The 19,623-nt window shown below is 46.5% G+C and overlaps 1 protein-coding gene and 1 long non-coding RNA gene across 5 annotated transcripts in view; one reads left to right on the top strand and one right to left on the bottom strand.

Annotated features, from left to right (window-relative positions):
• LOC141166958 (uncharacterized) overlaps positions 1–10,128 on the bottom strand; it is a 57,040-nt gene extending 46,912 nt beyond the window's left edge. For both annotated transcript variants that reach the window (XR_012251367.1, XR_012251368.1), the window contains exon 1: positions 9,935–10,128. This is a non-coding gene — a long non-coding RNA (uncharacterized lncRNA). The remainder of the gene's footprint in view (positions 1–9,934) is intronic.
• Positions 1–19,623, top strand: part of LOC141166956 (beta-1,3-galactosyltransferase 2-like) — a 346,293-nt gene that overhangs the window by 17,404 nt on the left and 309,266 nt on the right. For all 3 annotated transcript variants that reach the window (XM_073654195.1, XM_073654193.1, XM_073654192.1), the window contains exon 2: positions 8,069–8,153. The gene's annotated coding sequence lies outside the window, so the exon portion shown is untranslated. The remainder of the gene's footprint in view (positions 1–8,068; positions 8,154–19,623) is intronic.

Genomic DNA, 19,623 nt, shown 5'->3' with positions numbered 1-19,623 from the left:
CGAGTATTTCCAGGGTTGCTCGGCGGGAGCTTGGGTCTCCTCCCTGCATGTTTGGCGCTCTTTAGAGCCATGTTGGCTGTGGCATTACAGTGATTGGCTGGCCGCACAGCGTCATCAGGTCTATATCAGACCTGGCGCCGCCATGCTTGTCACAGTCACTCCGGAATCAGACAGTGTAGGGAGAGGTGCTGCAGAGCTAGGGAGAGATTTGCTTGTTTCTAGTTAGGGTAGGTGTACAGACTATATTAGAGACACATATCCATCTCAACAAACAGTCCTTCTGAGGACTTATCCATCTGCAGAGATATCAGGTAGGCATTGTATATAGGCAAGCAGGGCATATAGCAGACTGCAGTGCACATAGGGCAAGAGGCTCCATTCCAGTTTTGTCTGCTGCTGCTGCTGTTAGATATTTCTAGAAAAAGGCCGAGGTCTCAGGGGCCAGGAATATTTTTTTTTTAATCCTAATCCTCACTATTTGTTTAAAAAGCAATCCAGAGAACGCCATTTTTTCTGTGCCATTTGCTTGTTGGCACTGCAGAATACAGCCAGGTCCTTTCCATACTACAGCGGTAAAGATCCAGCTATTTAAACATGGGTTTGCTGTTCAAAATAGTTACCTACAGGCCAGGTATTTAAAAATGTGTTTTCTCTGTCACACGGATCACATTTACGTTTTCAGAAAATACTGCCATTTCTGACCTCCATTAAAAATTTGCTTTAGTGTGTCAGTGAAGCAATTGACGCCAGATTTCTGTTCATAATAGTTACCTACAGGCCAGGTATTTAAAACTGTGGTTTGTCCATCACACTGATCACATATAAGTTTGCGCCAAATTCAGTCATTTATTGTGAGCTTGGAAGACATTGTTCTCCATTTAAAATGGGCAAGGCACGTGGCAAGGGACGGGGAACTGGACGTGATGGTGATGATAGGCGAGGCCGTGGGCAAGCTGAAATTGTGCCACAACAACCACCCACATCTTCTCGCCCGACCTTCCTGTCCCAATTAATAGGGGACGGCAGAACACCACTATTGAACACAGAGCAGTGTGAATAGGTTATTGGTTGGATAGCAGATAATGCTTCCAGTCACTTAGCCACCACCACCACCACCACTTTGTCTTCAACATAGTCAAGTCTCAGTAGCTGTGAGTCTGGATGGCATATTCCTCACCCTGAACCTCCTTTCTCCCACCATGCCGAGTGCCCAGAGACAACTGATCCCACACTTGGACACTCCGAAGAGCTGTTCAATTTCCCATTTGTAGATTCGGGCCTCTCGCCCGGTCCACTTGAAGCGGGGCAAGAGGAGATCGCATGTAGCAATGCCCAAATATTTGAGCAGCCATGGTCACAAGAAGGCGACGTTGGGAAAGTGTCACAAGAGGTGGACGATGATGAGACACAATAGCCAGAAAGTCAGGAGGAGGACCAGAGTGTGGAAGTGGAAGACGAGGTGGTGGATGATATAGTAACTGACCCAACCTGGCAGGAGGACATGCACAGCGAGGAGAGCAGCACACAGGGGGAGGGAGACAGAGCACCCCAACAGGCAGGAAGAAGCAGTGTGGTGGCCGCCGGCAGAAGGCAGGCCACCGTTCCCCTTAACACCAACACAAAGGGGGTTGCCAGTACAACTGTTAGGTCTTCCCGAGTCTGGTTGTTTTTTAAAGACTCTGCCAATGACCCCAAAAAGGTAATTTGCACCACCTGCCAGGCCAGCATCCGCAGGTGTGGCAAAACTAGCAGCCTGACCACCACCAGCATGATCAGGCACATGGCAGCAAAGCACCCGACTTTGTGGGCCGAACCCCAGGGTCCAGCAACAGTGTCTGCGGGTGGCACCATTGCTTCTTCCGCAGTTGTGCATGCAAGCCAATCCCTTGTCCATGGTGCATGCGAAGAAGCATCCTGCCCTGCACCTGTCATTGCATACTCTCAAGTAGCAATTCACAAGCACGTGTCCCAAAACATTAGCCGTGCCTTCAACAACGCAGTTACCGGGAAAGTCCACCTAACCACGGACACGTGGACAAGTGCTTGTGGGCAGGGACGGTACATCTCACTGACGGCACACTTGGTTAACATAGTGGAAGCCAGGACCCAGTCGGAGCTTGCGACGGAACACGTCCTCCCAACACCAAGGATTGTGGGCCCTAGAGCAATCAGGGTTGCCCCCACGGTCTACAGCTCCTGCACCTCATCCTCCTCAGCCTCCTCCTCCTCTTCAGCCTCCATCTCCAAAATGACCACATCAGTCACAAGCTGGAAGCACTGCTGCACTGCCTCGGCCAAGCGGCAACAGGCTGTGCTGAAGCTAATATGCTTCAGTTCAGACTCCACACATAAGACCTCAGGAGTGGACATGGATGTCAGACATATGTACCATCCTCCAAAACTTTGAGGACTCCACCAAGATGGTGAGCGGTGATGACGCCATAATTAGCATCACCATCCCGCTTCTCTGTCTTCTGAAACGCTCTCTGCTCACAATCAAATTGATGTATTGCAGGCGGAGCACGATGAGATGGATCAAGGAACCATACAGGGTGATTACACATAGCCCAGCCTCATCTCATCCCAACGTGGATTGGGTGACAATGAGGAAGAGGAGGAGGAAGAACAGGAGCTAGTTTCATGCACTAGAGATGGTACTACCTGCACAACTGTCATACGTCTGTTCAGCGTGGATGGCCAGAGGACAGAGAGGAGGAGGAGGAGGGGAGCATGGTCAGTCATCCTATTGGTGAGTACACGGAAGTCTTCCCTGTTAGCAGTCTGGTACGCATGGCTGAGTTTATGTTACGCTGCCTTTTCCATGACCCTCCGTTCTCAATATTTTGGGTGACAGTCATTACTGGTGGTGACACTTTTAGGCCCATGCTGCAAAGAGAACGTTATATCTCTTATTGCTGAGACGGACGGGTCTACAAAAATGGGGCAGTACCAGAAGGCCCTTGCTGCGGAACTATTAAAAAAATTCCAATCTGAAAGCGCTGGAGGCATAGGTCACAGTTCATTGAACAACCAAGGAGACACAAATGCAATCCAGCAGAGGTAGGGGAACACTGTCAAAGTTCTGGGACAGTTTTCTCAGACCCTCCCATCGCACGGGCCCTGATATGCGGGGTACTCTCACAAGGAGTGCTGAGTTTGGGAAAATGCTGAGAGAGTACCTTGCTGACCATACCAACGTCGTCCGTGATTCCTCTGTGCCTTATAATTATTGGATACCCAAGCTGAATACGTGGAATGAACTGGCTCTCTACGCCTTGGAGGTCCTGGGCTGCCCTGCCGCTAGTGTTTTATCAGAGCGGGTTTTTTGTGCCGCTGGTGGAATTATAACTGATAAGCGCATCCGCTTGTCAACTGGAAATGCTGACAGGCTGACTCTCATAAAAATGAACAAGGGCTGGATTGGGCCAGATTTCTCAACAACACCGAATGATAGCAGCGTAACATAAACTCAAATCCAGTGTCTTTTTTGGGAGGTGTATTCCCATGCACCTCTTCACACCCACACATGGGTTTAAGCTTCCTGATTTTGGCTATTTGCTGTTGTGCTCCTCCTTCTCCTCATCCTCATCCTCCACCACCATATCACAAGGGTGACCGTGGTCCGTGATGCAACACCACATAATTTTTTTAAAGGGTGTTTATGATGCAGGTAAAAAAAAATTATTATACAGTATGTTTATGTATACCCTCCAGGGGTAAATGTTTGTCAGCCCATACACTTAGTGCGTGGGCATTACAAATATGGGAGGCCTGCTCCTTTCTAATGGGAACATTTTTTTATGAGGCCCTTTAAGTCTCTTCCAAGGGGCATTGGAGTGCCTCCTAATTTTTCGCAGCCCTTGCATTCACTGCATAGGCCAACACTATGGGAGACCCTCTCCTTTCTAATGGGAATTTGCCGTTACTGTGGACCTGCTCTAGGTGTCTTTAAATTGTTAGTGGGTTTTTTCCTAAATTTGGTCAGCCACTGGACTACCCTATAACTGTATAGCAGACCCTCTCCTTTCTAATGGGAACATGTCGTACTTGTTACTGTTGCCCTGCTCTATGTGTCTTTAAATTTTTAGTGGGGTTTTTCCCAAATTTGGTCAGTCGTTGGACTCACTGTTTACCCTATAACTGTAGAGCAGACTCTCTCCTTTCTAATGGGAATTTGTCGTTACTGTGGTCCTGCTCTATGTGTCTTTAAATTCTTAGTGTGATTTTTCCCAAATTTTGGCAGCCCTTGCAGTCACAGCATGGGCATTGCCACTATGAGAGACCTGCTCCTTTACAATGGGAACATTTTTTTTACTGAGACCCTCCTCTATGTGTCTTCAAAGGGGTATTGGGTTGCGTTCAAATCTTGGCAGCCCTTGCAGTCACTGGATACGCAATAACAGTATAGGAGACCCACTTGTTAATAATGGGAACAACAAAGCATAGCCGGCTGATGGCTCTCTAACAATAGCGAGGGCCAACTGCTGGCCTTTTAAGAATAGTAAGGGCCATCTGATGGCCCTATAAAAATAGGCTTTATGACTTTAAGAGTCCCTCCCTCATAATTGAAACAGGATGTGTCTGATGATGTGTCACACACCACATTGCCAGATAAGGTTGTAAAATGTTAAAATGACATTTCCCGGTGATTGCATTTGTCTTAAAAAATAACGTAAAAAAACCCAAAACAATAGGATCTTTCTTTAGTATAAAAAACAGCGTCGCCAATTTAACCTCAATGTAATCACATTGTTCAGCTCCTGCACCTCCTCCTCCATCTCCGAAATGACCACATCAGTCACAAGCTGACAGCACCTGCAGCACTGCCTTGGCCAAGATGCAACAGGCTGTGCTGAAGATAACATGCTTAATACTTAGGTGACAAACCGCCCAGAGCTGCAGAGTTGTTGAAAGCTGTAACACAGCAGCCTGATCTATGGCTCTCACCGCTGAACATACAGCCAGGCATGGTCGTGTGTGACAATGGGTGGAACCTGGTGACGGAGAAATGAAAGCCGTAGTAGATACGGTTTCCCTCTATGCCAGTCCTTTCACCGAGCTAAAGAATATGGCTGTGGTGAAATACAACTCCCACTGAGAAGCTGTTTCAGATTGAAAAACATTGTGCCCACCAGAGGATTTGATTATGAGGGCTCACCTTTCTCCCCCGCTCAAGAGCCCCATAGCAGCTGCAAAGTTAGCGCTATCATGAACTGCCTGAGGTAGAAGCCAGGGCACACCAGAGGATTCTCTAGCAGGACCGTCCAACCCTGCCAAGAAGCAGTCCTGGCTAAGAAAAGTGTGTGGGAAGGTTCCCAGACACTCTATGGCTGCTTTTTTACTGAGGAGGAAACACAAGCAAACACGGCGCGAGAACATACAAAGTCCTTGCAGATGTTGTCCTTGCTGGCATTTGAACCCAGGATCCCAGCTCTGCAAGGCTTCAGTGCTAACCACTGATCCAATGTGCTGCCATTCACCCTCTAATATGTAACAGGCTGGAGAAACTTGCACCTACTGCCACTCTATCTTCAGCTCCTTTGTGAGAAACTAATGTATTTGGGCAGCCACTCAGTCTACCAAATAAAATTTCTGAGAAGGAAATTGGGGATGGCTTCGCTACTGGTACTGGGGGCAGTGCTAATATCATGGCATCGTACCATAGTTTACTGGAAATATTACAGGCTTGTAGGAGGCAAGCAGATTGCCACAGAAATGTACCAGCAGTAATGTTCAGGGATCCGCGCTTGTAGAAGGCGGAGACAACACCGGGAGAAATAGTGACGGCTGGGGACCGAGTATGGACAGGAGGCATGAGGTTGTGAAAAGCTTCCGCCTCCATGATCCTAAAAGGCCACATTTCAAGTGCAAGCAGCTGCCCAGATATCTGGCAGTTTAGTATTGCGGCCTATGGGTGGGTGGGTGGCTGACTGCATACTTGCGCTTGCATTCCAAGTAACAGAAAACTAAGCAGATGGTGGTCTCTATCATCATCATGGCCTCACCTCGGCACTATGAACTCTCCTGAAGGAGAAGCCAGGCCCACCGGAGGAGTCTCCGGTTTTCTGGTGGGTCCGTCCATCCCTGCCGAGAAGCTTCCCTGGCTAAGAAAAGTGTGTGGAAAGGTTCCCGTACACTCTATAGCTGCGTTTTTTTAATGTGCATTGGATGTGCTTATGCATGTTATTTCTCAAACCGCATTGCAGATCAGGCCATTGCCCAATGAAATTAAATGCGCAAAGAAAGTTGTTTGTGTGTCAAAGCACCACCGACAAGTGCGAGTTGATGTTGTACGAGCTGCCATTGCTTCTGCAACAAGCTGAATTAGAAGACTTCCTGGGAAAAATGACACCCAGAGTAGATACGGTTTCCCTCTATGCCAGTCTTTTCACTAAGCTAAATACAACTCTCAGCAAAAAAAGCTGTGGACTGGCTCCGTACCGTCCCTGGCCACATTCACCTGTCCACGTGTTTGTGGTTAGGCGGTCCTTCCCAGTAAGTGCACTGGGGAGGGTACAGGTAATGCTGTGGGACCCATGCTTGTGGAAGGCAGAGACGATACCAGGAGAAATAGTGGCGGCTGGGGATCGAGTATGGACACCCAGCCGCAGCCGGCATGAGTTTATGAAAAGCTTCCGCCTCCATGAGCCTTAAAGCCCACATTTCAAGTGAAAGCAGCTTTAGAGGACATCCTGGGAGAAATGACAGCTGGGTAGATATGGTTTCCCAAGTCCTTTCACCAAGCTAAAGATTATGGCTGTGGTGAAATACAACTCAGCAAAAAAGCTGTGGACTGGCTCCGTATCGTCACTGGCCACATTCACCTGTCCACGTATTTGTGGTTTGGCGGTCCTTCCCAGTAATTGCACTGGGGAGGGTAGGGGTAATGCTGTGGGACCCGTGCTTGTGGAAGGCAGAGACGATACCGGGAGAAATAGTGGCGTCTGGGGACCGAGTATGGATACCAGGTCGATGCCGCCATAAGATTGTGGACAACTACTGCCTCCACGAGCCTAAAAGGCCACATTTCAAGTGCAAGCAGCTCTCAAAAATTTGACAGTATAGTATTGCAGCCTGTGGGTGGGTGGGTGGCCGGCTGCATACTTGCGCTTGCATTCCAAGGGATGGGGTAGGGACAACTGAACGCTGCACTGGGACAAAGACATGGACGGTGATTGTTGCAAGTCTGCAATGACAGGTGCATGGCGGGTGGCATCTTCGCATGCGCCGAGGATCACTTATGATGGGCACACTTTTAGGCAGTGACCTGGGAGTCAGAAATGCTTCCAGACGTCTTCCCCATGCTGTTCCCATGTCTTTTCAGCACTGTATGCATGTGTCTGATGATGTGTCACACACCACATGGCCAGATAAGGTGGTAAAATGTTAAAATGACATTTCCTGGTGTATGCATTTGTCTTGGTTGAAAGCAATTCAAAAGTGCAAAAACGCATCAAAAATGCTACGTGTGAACATAGCCCAAGGTGTGGAGGAGTATTTTTGGTTTTGGTTATTTATTTTGCCTTATATACAAGTCATTACCCTGGAAAGATTGTTGCTTAACATATTTCCCAGGAAAATCCATTTTGGTTTCGTTTTTGTATGTTTTATTGTGAGTCCGTAAAAGTGGCGTAATACTCTGACAACGTTGTTGAAAGCAGTGACCTGAGGGTCAGAAATGCTTCCAGGGGTCTTCCCCATGCTGTTCCCATGTCATTTGAGCACTGTTCCCGTCGATTTGGCCAATTTTTAGGCTCTCTGCAGACCGCCGGGGGGAGCCGCCTGAAAAATACTCGAGTTTCCGATAGACTTACATTGGGCTCGTTGCTCGGGTCGAGCACCCGAGTATTCCAATGTGCTCGACCCGAGCAATGAGTACCCGAGCATTTTAGTGCTCGCTCATCACTACTTATGACCTATTGATCTAAGTGTGTTGCAAAACTGGAAAACAAAGAAAGAATCCTGAAATCTGGGTAATAACCGGTATTCCTACATTACTATAGCACGGGCTATTGATTTGGAGATGTTTATCATACTGGAGACTGAATGCAATGTAAATCACCTGCAGGAGGGAAGGTTTATACAAAGGAAGCCTGGACACAGTGCTTGTTGAGGAATGCACGGAGACTTCACCAATTATTTGCACACAGCAAGTAAGTTACAAAAACTTTCCCTTTTCAGTTATTCTTTACGTCATGTTACCTTTCAAGGCTAAATATGTATAATTTTGATATCTTAAATGGAGTCAGATACTGGGGAGCAATTCCAGCAATAGGAAAGGGCAGATATGGAAAAAGCCGATACGGAGGCAATGTATCTCCTTTGCTCTAGACTAAGTCAGACTGGCCCTCAAGAACACCAGATAATCCTCTAATTCAGGGGTGCAAAAGCTGTGGCCATTCTGTGTGAACACCAACCATATGCTTGTCCGACAGGTTAACTATGTATATGTGAGCAGCCTCCACAAAGAACAGTAGTGGCCGGCAGCTGAGGAGCAGAAACAGGAAAAGTCTAATGTTGCACTGTGTAGACATCTCTGGATGCCTCATAATTCAGGAGAATGAGGTCTCTTGATCCTTTTGACACTCCAGAAAGAAGTGTGAAATAGACAGGTAGCTTTCCGTTCCTGCGACTCTCTCTATTTAAGTTTACGGGAGTTGTGAAATGTTTGGCAGTAAGCACCACACTCATAACCTCTTTGACCTCTTCCTCAGTAGGGTATATTCACACAGTCTTCTGATGGGTATTTAAAAGAAGATTGTACTCCAAAATTTACATGAAAAAAATTGCTTCAAATATTCTTTGAATAAGCTTCCGGTTGATTTAATGGGGAATGCTCCAAAACACATATGAAAAATAGCACTCTCTGCAGTATAGGAGCTTTTCCCCTTTAAAATCAGAAAATTGGAAGCTTATTCAAAGAGTATTTGAAGTGTTTTTTATGTGGATTTCAGAGCAGAATCTTTCTAAATGCCCATCCAAAAGCTGTGTATACCTACTATTAGGGTATGTGCACATAACATCTTTTTTGGGTGGCAAAAATGTCTGTATTTCAAGCGAAAAATGCTTCGAGTATCTCCCCTTTTTTCTGGCATTTTGTAAATTTGTAGTGTTTTTTTCTTAGTGTTTTTTTTACCATTTCCTATGTGCTTTTTTTTACGTTTTGGACAGCCCGCATAATTTTTGAATGTTTTTCCTTAAATTCATGTCGTTGTGAGTACTAGGGGGAGCTTTGGACATAACTGCATACATTGCATGTAAACACAGGATGTTTGCATGCATTAAATTCTTGACAAAGAAATTGATTGAATTTGTCTTGGGGCCACAGATGACCCCATCGCAGTACCTTATAATTGTTAAATGTAGAATGGTTTACTTGGTAAAATTCCCATACATTGTCAAACTCCTTTATATCTTTCACATTGAATTGAACATTTTGGAATATTTTGGTGTAAATTCTTCTCATGAAAAGTGCAAACATATTTCATATCTACAAAATTGTAGACTGCATTGTAAGTTGTAAATGTTTTTGTAATGAATAAATATAAATATTGAAAGATTGTAATAAGCAATCAAAGCCCAATATGATCAGGCAACCTACAGGTTTTAAAAGGTCTATACAAACTTAAACTATAAAAAGGAAAAAGAGACAAAAAATAGTGAAAAAAATAGATCCAATTGAAAAATGAAAAACTTACTTTATTTCATATTCATTAAAAAAAAGTACAAACACAGAGTACCAGAGGTCCTTTGACGTGATTCGACCGCACAGCAGTCTTAGTCATAGCGTATTTGTACCATACAACCGCTTCCTTTAAAATCCAAAAGCCCCACTCATGTTAGTGACATCAGAATATGCAAAAACAATATGAAAAAAAAGCAAGAAATAAGAAAAGTCCTTAAGTATACATAGGGTCCCTGCGGTAATTCATACCTGTGGGATATCTAGTGTTCGCTTTAAGAATCCAAAAAGCTTCTTTGTTTAGAAGTAGCTTTCTCCATTTAACACCTCTTTTAGGCTTATTGACTCTTTCGATTCTGAAAAAAACAAAAAGGAGTTCAAATTGCTCTGATGCATTTGAATAAAGTGTTTAGCTGCACAGGAGTTGAGTTTGCCTTAAAGATTTCAGCAGTATGTTGACGCATATTGCATTTGGCTCCAGCGCAGTTAAAACAGCCATTTTGTGCAAGCCAATCCCTACTTAAAGGTGAATGATACAAGCTGGGAGACAGAAGGTCACCCAGAGTCTGACCTCTACCTGGGACATATTTTATACCAGGGCGTAACATGGTATTTAAAATTGGATCCTGGTACAATATAGGTAAGTTCTTAGCAGCAATATCTTTTATTGCACTAAATTGTGAATTATAACTAGTAGAAAACACAGGGATAGAAGAATTATATTTTTTGGTCACATTAGTTAGATTTGTGTAACAGCTATTTACAGTGGTGGCCAAAAGTATTGGCACCCCTGCAATTCTGTCAGATAATACTCAGTTTCTTCCTGAAAATTATTGCAATCACAAATTCTTTGGTATTATTCTCTTCATTTAACTTGTCTTCAATGAAAAAACACAAAAGAGAATGAAGCAAAAATGAAATCATTGATCATTTCACACAAAACTCTAAAAATGGGCCAGACAAAAGTATTGGCACCCTCAGCCTAATACTTGGTTGCACAACCTTTAGCCGAAATAACTGCGAACAACCGCTTCCGGTAACCATCAATGAGTTTCTCTGTTGGAATTGTAGACCACTCTTCTTTGGCAAACTGCTCCAGGTCACTGATATTTGAAGGGTGCCTTCTCCAAACTGCCATTTTGAGATCTCTCCACAGGTGTTCTATGGGATTCAGGTCTGGACTCATTGCTGGCCACCTTAGAAGTCTCCAGTGCTTTCTCTCAAACCATTTTATAGTGCTTTTGGAAGTGTGTTTTGGGTCATTGTCCTGGTGGAAGACCCATGACCTCTGAGGGAGACCCAGCTTTCTCACACTGGGCCCTACATTATGTTGCAAAATTTGTTGGTAGTCTTCAGACTTCATAATGCCATGCACACGGTCAAGCAGTCCAGTGGCAGAGGCAGAAAAGCAACCCCAAAACATCAGGGAACCTCCGCCATGTTTGACTGTAGGGACCGTGTTCTTTTCTTTGAATGCCTCTTTTTTTTCCTATACACTCTATGTTGATGCTTTTTGCCAAAAAGCTCTACTTTTGTCTCATCTGACCATAGAACATTCTTCCAAAACGTTTTAGGCTTTCTCAGGTAAGTTTTGGCAAACTCCAGCCTGGCTTTTTTATGTCTCGGGGTAAGAAGTGGGGTCTTCCTGGGTATCCTACCATACAGTCCCTTTTCATTCAGACGCCGATGGATAGTACGGGTTGACACTGTTGTACCCTCGGACTGCAGGGCAGCTTGAACTTGTTTGCATGTTAGTCGAGGTTCTTTATCCACCATCCGCACAATCTTGCGTTGAAATCTCTCGTCAATTTTTCTTTTCCGTACACATCTAGGGAGGTTAGCCACAGTGCCATGGGCTTTAAACTTCTTGATGACACTGCGCACGGAAGACAGAGGAACATTCAGGTCTTTGGAGATGGACTTGTAGCCTTGAGATTGCTCATGCTTCCTCACAATTTGGTTTCTCAAGTCCTCAGACAGTTCTTTGGTCTTCTTTCTTTTCTCAATGCTCAATGTGGTACACACAAGGACACAGGACAGAGGTTGAGTCAACTTTAATCCATGTTAACTGGCTACAAGTGTGATTTAGTTATTGCCAACCCCTGTTAGGTTCCACAGGTAAGTTACAGGTGCTGTTAATTACACGAATTAGAGAAGCATCACATGATTTTTCAAACAGTGCCAATATTTTTGTCCACCCCCTTTTTTAGGTTTGGTGTGGAATTGTATCCAATTTGGCTTTAGGACAATTCTTTTTGTGTTTTTTCATTGAAGACAAATTAAATGAAGATAATAATACCAAAGAATTTGTGATTGCAATCATTTTCAGGAAGAAACTGAGTATTATCTGACAGAATTGAAGGGGTGCCAATACTTTTGGCCACCACTGTACGTGGTAGTTTATTGGCCTTTTGCATGGCATTTTGGAGAATAGATTTTTGGTAACCTCTGTGCTTTAATCTAGTTGTAACAATTTGACATTGTTCAGTGAACAAGTCAGGAGTAGAACATTACGTTTAAAATATTCTCCATTGGCTATGAAATTGATTGTCCATTTTGGGTGACAGCTATTTGCTGTGAGAATAGTGTTCCCCAAAATTGGTTTACGACATATAGTAGAATGAATCATGTCACCTGATAAAAATAAATCCAAAAAATCCTTGTGAAAGGCTGAGGTAGAACAAGTGAATCGAGATTTAGAGGACTATTTATTTATTTTACTCACTTATATAGCGCCATTAATTTTGCAGCACTTTACAGACATTAATCACTGTCCCCATTGGAGCTCACAATCTAGATTCCTTATCAGAATGTCTTTGGAGTGTGGGAGGAAACCAACGTAAACATGGGGAGAACATGCAAGCTCCTTGCAGATGTTGTCCTTGGTGGGATTTGAACCCAGGACCCCAGTGCTACGAGGCTGCAATGCTAACCACTGAGCCACCGTGCTGCCAATGATAAAGCATTATAAAAATTATAAAGCAAAACAGGTGCACAATTAGCAATGATTTCTTCGTAAATCTGTCCTAAAAAATAACAGGACCAAGAATCACTATCAAAAGAGGATTTGTGTGAATTTCAACTTTACTTCTACCGACATTGATTCATCTGGCTCCAATTTGGATCTGTCTGAGATTGAACGTTTTAGGTCAGACAATCCCTCCATGTCATCTTTAGAGGACACTCAACTTCAATATTCAGTGTCAAAAAACGATTTGGACACGAGACACTCGTTTTCAATGAGATGTTACCCAGTCAGGAGCTACATTTTGCTATTTCCTATTATTCCTTCTCTGGTGTGTTTTTTCTTTTTCTTGGGTTCAGGCCAAACTTTCTTAGTTGTGTAAGGTAGCGCTATTCATCACGCTGGGGTACTCGCTTCACCGGGTCAATTAAAGCACATATGCAAGTTTTTTTCCGGTAACATGTAGTCCAGCAGTTTATTACACCTCATAAACCGCGCATAACATAGTCCATCTCAGTGGCTCGCTGACATGTTACACATAATATCCCAGAGCCTTTCCAGTGACAGATATGCCCACTTGTCTCCAAGCACAGCTTTCAGCAAGGTAACAATATCAATGTCCACATCAAGCAGCGTTTTTACCTTTGCCGGGTTGTAGCTGCTTCAGTCAGCTCAGTTCTGCCACAGCTGCAGCTTTAGGCTTCCCAGATGGGGCCTCCGTGCCTTCAAGGGCTACTGGTATCTCAAATGCCAGGGGATCCATCCTCTGCCTTCCAGGCTAGTGGAGTCCCACACAGGGCCGCAAGCCGCTGCATTACAGTTGCAATTTTCAACTGAATGTGGATCCAAGGACACACATTCAATTGAAATATATTGCTGTACGGAAAGTCACTGGCTTCCTGCATGACAATAATTAAAAGCCACCAGCCAATCACAGTATAAATTATATGCTACATAGTAATATACAGAAAAAAAGGGGTTTAGCTGGCTCACCCTCCAGCGGCTTCAGTCCAATACCAAGATTTATAACAAGTTTAACAACAAGTGCTGTTTGAAACGCGTATGGTAATCAGCATTATATCCCATGTTTCCCTAATTCCAGATATGGATTTTTGATTGTTCACACTATCAAGATGGATTTTTTTTATATACGTATATAAAATAAAAAAATGTTAATTTTAAATTTTGGATGTTTGGTGAGCTGGATCTATTTCTCCTATACCACTATATACTATATACAGAGCACCTGTGTATAATGTCACTGTTGAGTCACTGTACTATATACAGAGCTCCTGTGTATAATGTCACTGTTGAGTCACTGTAGTATATACAGAGCTCCTGTGTATAATGTCACTAGTGATAACTGTATTACCTGTACACTGACACTATACACTGTATACTATGTACAGAGCTCCTGTATATAATAATAGTTTTGGTAATATTAATATTGTGTTTTTTTATGATCAGTATTTTAGTAGTCAGTCACTATGTGGTGGAATATGTGAGCTGGTCATGGTGTGGCCATGTTTCTCTCTTGTATGTGGTATTATTTGGTTACTATGTGGTGGTAATATGTGATCTGGCCATGGTGTAGCGATATTTGTTCCTTGTATGTGTTATTATTCGGTCATTATGTGGTGGAAATATATGGCCTAGTCATTGTGTGGAGGTATTTGTCCCTTGTATGTGACGCGCCCCCTGGGCCGTGGGGTACTCGGTGCCAGGCCGGTCATTGTTAGGGGAGATGTCACAGTGGCGGTGACCCGGTCCGTGACCCAGGACGGTCAATCAAAAGGGGTATATTTACAGGGGATTTATAGTTTTTATATACAGTTTGTGACGCCACCTGTGGTATGCGGCTAAAGGGAGCCACCACTGTGGAGCTGGTCCTCTGGAGCTGGTGTGAATGCAGCAGAGTTGGTTTAGCTCTCCACAGGTAGGGCTTAGCTCCAGGGCAGTGTGGATGTTGCTGTTATGAAGTAGCACTCGTGGTGCAGTGTAGTGCAGGGGATGGCGCAGCAGCAATAACTGACAGAGACAGTGGGGTGCAGTCTTCAGGGTTTTACTCAAGATTTTCAGACTCCAAGTTACCAGGGCCAGGGTAACTTTCCACGTCGTCCTGTGCTTACTCAGGGAGGGGTTCAGCCAACCGTCAGGCACCTCCGGAGTACATAGCGGGACCCCCTTCTGTGTATTCCTTCTGGCCGTCTCCCTGCACCTCACACCTAGTGTCCCAATCCAGTGACCGCGGACCTTGTCGGGCAACGTCTTCTCTGTCCCCTGGGTCCTCTATGGCCACCTTCTTGGTGAGACAGATGTAGATTGTGGCTGCAGTACCTGAAATACTGCAGCCTCCCATTTCCTAGTTGAGGCATAAAGAACTCTGCTAGTTTAGGGACCGGTCCCCTCTGTGCGACCTGACCCCTCCACAGCCTGGCAGATTCGGGCGTACGGGTGGTCTCCAGCACTTCCCATACCCCTGGGGTCCCTTTCACATTCCTGGAGCCTTTGTCCAGCTACTCTCCTCCTCAGGCTGTCCTGGGCCTCTCTCTAGGCCCTCCTCTTGAGCAGAGCTCCTGCAGAGCTCCTGCTCCCTCTACTCCTCCTCTCAGACTGCTCACACTCCCAAGATGGCTTCCCTATTTATACTACTCCTAACAAGTGCTCCCCTGAACTTCTTCCTCCACCCACACCCACTTCATGGTTCCCCCTACTTTGGTTCCCCCCACTCCAGCCAGGGACAGGGCTCAGCAGGAAGCGCGACACATCTTGCCCTTCCAGCTTGTCTGGAGTAGTGTAGTGTTGGATGCAGGTGTTAGGGTCCCGGGCTGTACTCCTTCCTTACCTGAGAGTGAGATACTACACCTCTGGGTGAGATGCAGTACCTCTGTGGCGACCGAACCCTCAGGGGCGCCACATACCCCCCTGGTAAAACACAGCATGTCCGGGGGCTGGAACAGAGTAAAAACACATTTTAGACATTCAATTTTGAGAATGAATTTGCATTGAAGATAATGAACAAAACTTTTCTTCCCTTTATGGGAGGCACATTTTCTTAAATGTTGCAGGTTTCTTTACCCTTACCGGGTAACTGGATAAACACACTCTTTAACTTTTTTAACTTTTCAAACTCACAGTGTTTTTGCTGTACCCTTCCGGGTAACTATATACAGTACTTTTCAAAGAAACAGTTCAATAGTGGTGCTCCCTCCTGGGAAGCACCTGTCCACAATAGGCTGGCCCAGCCGGGTCATCAACTCTAGATGGCGAGGGTACACTCTCCTCCACCACCCTGTGGACTTTCAGGGCATACCAGCCCCTCTCACCTCGATGCCTGGTGTAGGTGACGTGATCACCAGGGTACAGATTCCGATCCGGATGTCCTTCCTTTAGGTGGGACTCCACGTCCCTCCTGTTAACAAAGAGATCCGTCTCGGCCTGTGGATCCCAGATGAAACCCTATCCTCCATCCAGGTTGAATTTCACTACGGTCCCATCGGCATGGGGACCGTGTGCGGCCTCCTTGTCTTTGCGGGCCCGGGCCTTCTCCTCCATATTCCGGGCCTCCATGCTCTCCCAGCGTGCCTGCCGGATGCGCCGTTCTCTCTCCAACTGCTCGAGCTCCCTCTTACAGTGCTCCACCCGGCGCGCAGCTTCTGCTCTAGTTTCCCAGGGAAATCCCATGAGGTCCCCCCCAGGGTTATCCCACAGGAACTGGTCCTCTTCACTCCTTAAGATGGCTGAGGGCTCAGGAGCGGGTAACAGTGGGAGGCTATGGTCCTCCACCTCTGCGGACCAGTCCCAGGGCAGGAGCCCGTACACCCACTCAGGTGTCGGGGGAGGTGGTTCCTGGGCCCAGAAGCGAGCCGGCGTCACTGGTGCCCGGGGTTAACGGTTCCGGGTCCAGGAGTAGGTCTAGGGCCTGCGCGCCCAGAGATGGAGGATACTGAAGGGGGGCTAGAAGTGGACCTGCGTCGGTAGCACCCGGGGTTGACGTTTCCGGCAGGGGGCCCAGGAGCAGATCAGCGCTTTCAGCGCCCAGGACAGGGAGACTCCTCTTACGTGCTCCCGCGGCCGCTCCTGTGCTGCACTCTGCCTCCTGGCGCTGGTCCGGCTCCGCCAAGGCTGGGGCACTGCCTGTTGATTGCAGCGCTGGCTGCTGCCTGTTCGCCATTCTCTCCATCTTTTTTTTTTTCCAAGCTGGCGGTGGCAGCTTGATGGGCCCTCTCCATCCGCCGGCTTAGGTCTTCCATCCCAGCGTAGAGAAACTCCGAATCCTCCCAGGACAGCTTTGAGACCACTTCCTCCAAGGTGAGGGGTGTCTCAGGCAGCTGCAGGCCGCTGGCGGGAATTCCTGTCTCACCTCCCTCCATCTTGCCTGCCGGGTGCGGTCTGTCTAGACTGCTTGAGACCACACCACGTCTCTCAGTTTTCTTCTTTTTTCCTCTCCCCTTTCTGGGGCGGTCCCAGGGATGCTTGCTGTCGGCCACACCTGGGGGAAGCTCCCCCATCTTGATGGACACATATACGTACATTGTTACTGCTGCTTGGGGCGTGCTCCCATTTTGGGACCCGGCCCACGATGGGAGGTTCTCTGTTGTTCTTTATAATGCACATAATGGCGCCCGTTCTTCTGGGGCGGGCGCCATATTCAGTTTAGAACACAGTCTCTAGGCGCAAAATGCCCGATGATAACAGGTGGGTTCATATCCTGTTCGTGACGCCAAGTTGATGCGCCCCCTGGGCCATGGGGTACTCGGTGCCGGGCCGGTCGTTGCTAGGGGAGATGTCACAGTGGTGGTGACCTGGTCCGTGACCCAGGGCGGTCAATAAAAGGAAATATTACTTACAGGGGATTTATAGTTCTTATATCCTGTTCGTGACGCCAAAAATGACGTGACCCCTGGGCCGTGGGATACTCGGTGCCGGGCCGGTCGTTGCTAGGGGAGATGTCACAGTGACGGTGACCCGGTCCGTGACCCAGGGCGGTTAATCAAAAGGGGAATATTTACAGGGGATTTATAGTTTTTATATACAGTTCGTGATGCCACCTGTGGTATTCGGCTAAAGGGAGCCGCCGCTGCGGAGCTGGTCCTCTGGAGCTGGTGTGAATGCAGCAGAGTTGGTTTAGCTCTCCACAGGTAGAGCTTAGCCCAGAGCAGTGTAGATGTTGCTGTTATGAAGTTGCACTCTTGGTGAAGTGTAGTGCAGGGAGTGATGGCGCAGCAGCAATAATTGACAGAGACAGTGGGGTGCAGTCTTCAGGGTTTTACTCACGATTTTCAGACTCCAAGTTACCAGGGCCAGGGTAACTTCCCACGTTGTCCTGTGCTTACTCAGTAAGGGGTTCAGCCAACCCTCAGGTACCTCCAGAGTACATAGAGGGACTCCCCTTCTGTGTATTCCTTCTGGCCGTCTCCCTGCACATTGTAAGAACCTCAGGGTAGTAGTTGTGGCGAGGAGCTGATGTGTTACCATACCCTGGTCCCCTGACAAAGATAAATGTCGCAATTCTCCTGTGTTGTGTGTGTGGTGCAGAACACTCACGTTTTGATTGCAGATCTCTGCTGTCTTCGGTTCTTCCACCTCAGGAACCGCCGCACACACATTTAGGGACGTCCATTCCGTTTTATAAAAAAGAACTTTACTGGAACACTTGAAATCAACTACATACAGCATGTAGCATTGATCACATACTTTTCCAGTGTTATCGTCTGATACACCGTACGTATTGATGTTCACTGTCCGTTTGTCCTGAACTGTCCCTTCCATAGCGGACCCTCTTGGCCTATGAGACTCTCGCAGTTTTAAGAATCCCGTACTGTCTATTTCCCGTCCGACTTCCAGTTCAGTAAAGGCTTTTGGACACACGCTTCTCTGTGGATCCTGTGGACCGTAGGTCCCGAACGTTTAGGAAATGTCTGTTTCAGAATATCTGAATACGGGTTCTTTGATGCTGGACAGACCGTGTCACCGGTGTCCCCTGGACCACCAACTTCTCTCTCCTCACATCTCTCTCTAGAACTCTCTGCAACCAGGAAAAAGATCTCAGTCCTTCACTGAATCTGCTCCTCCCACACTGAGCATCTCCCAAACCCCTTAACTCTTTTCTAACATAACTACATCTGCTTTAAGCTATAGTGCCCCCCTTAGCCTTACTCTTCTACTATTCTAATACCCTACCTGCACTAACCTATACTGACACTATAACTGACACATCAGACAATTGATCATAACACATGTTCACATTTAAAACAGGATATAACATTATGTGCACACACAAAGAAAAGGTGCATGACCAGGTCCTGGTTACCCTCTTACATGCTTCCCTCCTAAAACATGGTCGTCCCGACCATGAGAGCACCTGTAAAAACACCAATGCACATTTTAAAATTTTCAACCACAGTTTTATATAAAATACACAATCATTCAACACATTTTTATCAATTCTGCAATTTCGACCTCGGTCCCACTCGGTTGGGACCCTGGAACATAGAGTTCAAGTTCCTTTGAATATGGGTCCATCTGACCCAGGCCCCCTTGCTCCTAGGACCCAAAAAAAAATTGTTCATCACAGGCCCGCTGGCCAACAAATTCTGCTCCGACAGTCCTGGAGCAGTGACCTGGCACGATCCTCAGGTCATCCTGACAACTTTCCCTTTGTCTCCCTCCCTCCTTTTGCTGGGTACAGTCCCTTTAAGAACCATGCTTCACTCTATAGCTCTTATACAAGAGCACAGTCCTTTAGTCAACCCTATCAGGGTTCAGTCCCGTAATCCAGCAGGGGAATGCGCAAACGTGCACAAAAGAACTGGGAGAGGGGAAAAACACACAAACAAAGTCACCTTCCGGCCATCCAGCCAGCACCATTGCTCCATGGTGCTATGAGGGCTGGTTGCTGTTTAAGAGATGCGGAACAGTCTCTTTTAGTGACCACATCCATGGCCACCTCCAGTCATCACCGGGCTGAACAGGG

This window comes from Phyllobates terribilis, unplaced genomic scaffold, assembly GCF_046119375.1.
Source record: "Phyllobates terribilis strain yellow unplaced genomic scaffold, ASM4611937v1 Scaffold_11__3_contigs__length_659146591, whole genome shotgun sequence".
NCBI lineage: Eukaryota > Metazoa > Chordata > Amphibia > Anura > Dendrobatidae > Phyllobates > Phyllobates terribilis.
This window is presented reverse-complemented; position numbering and strand designations above follow the sequence as displayed.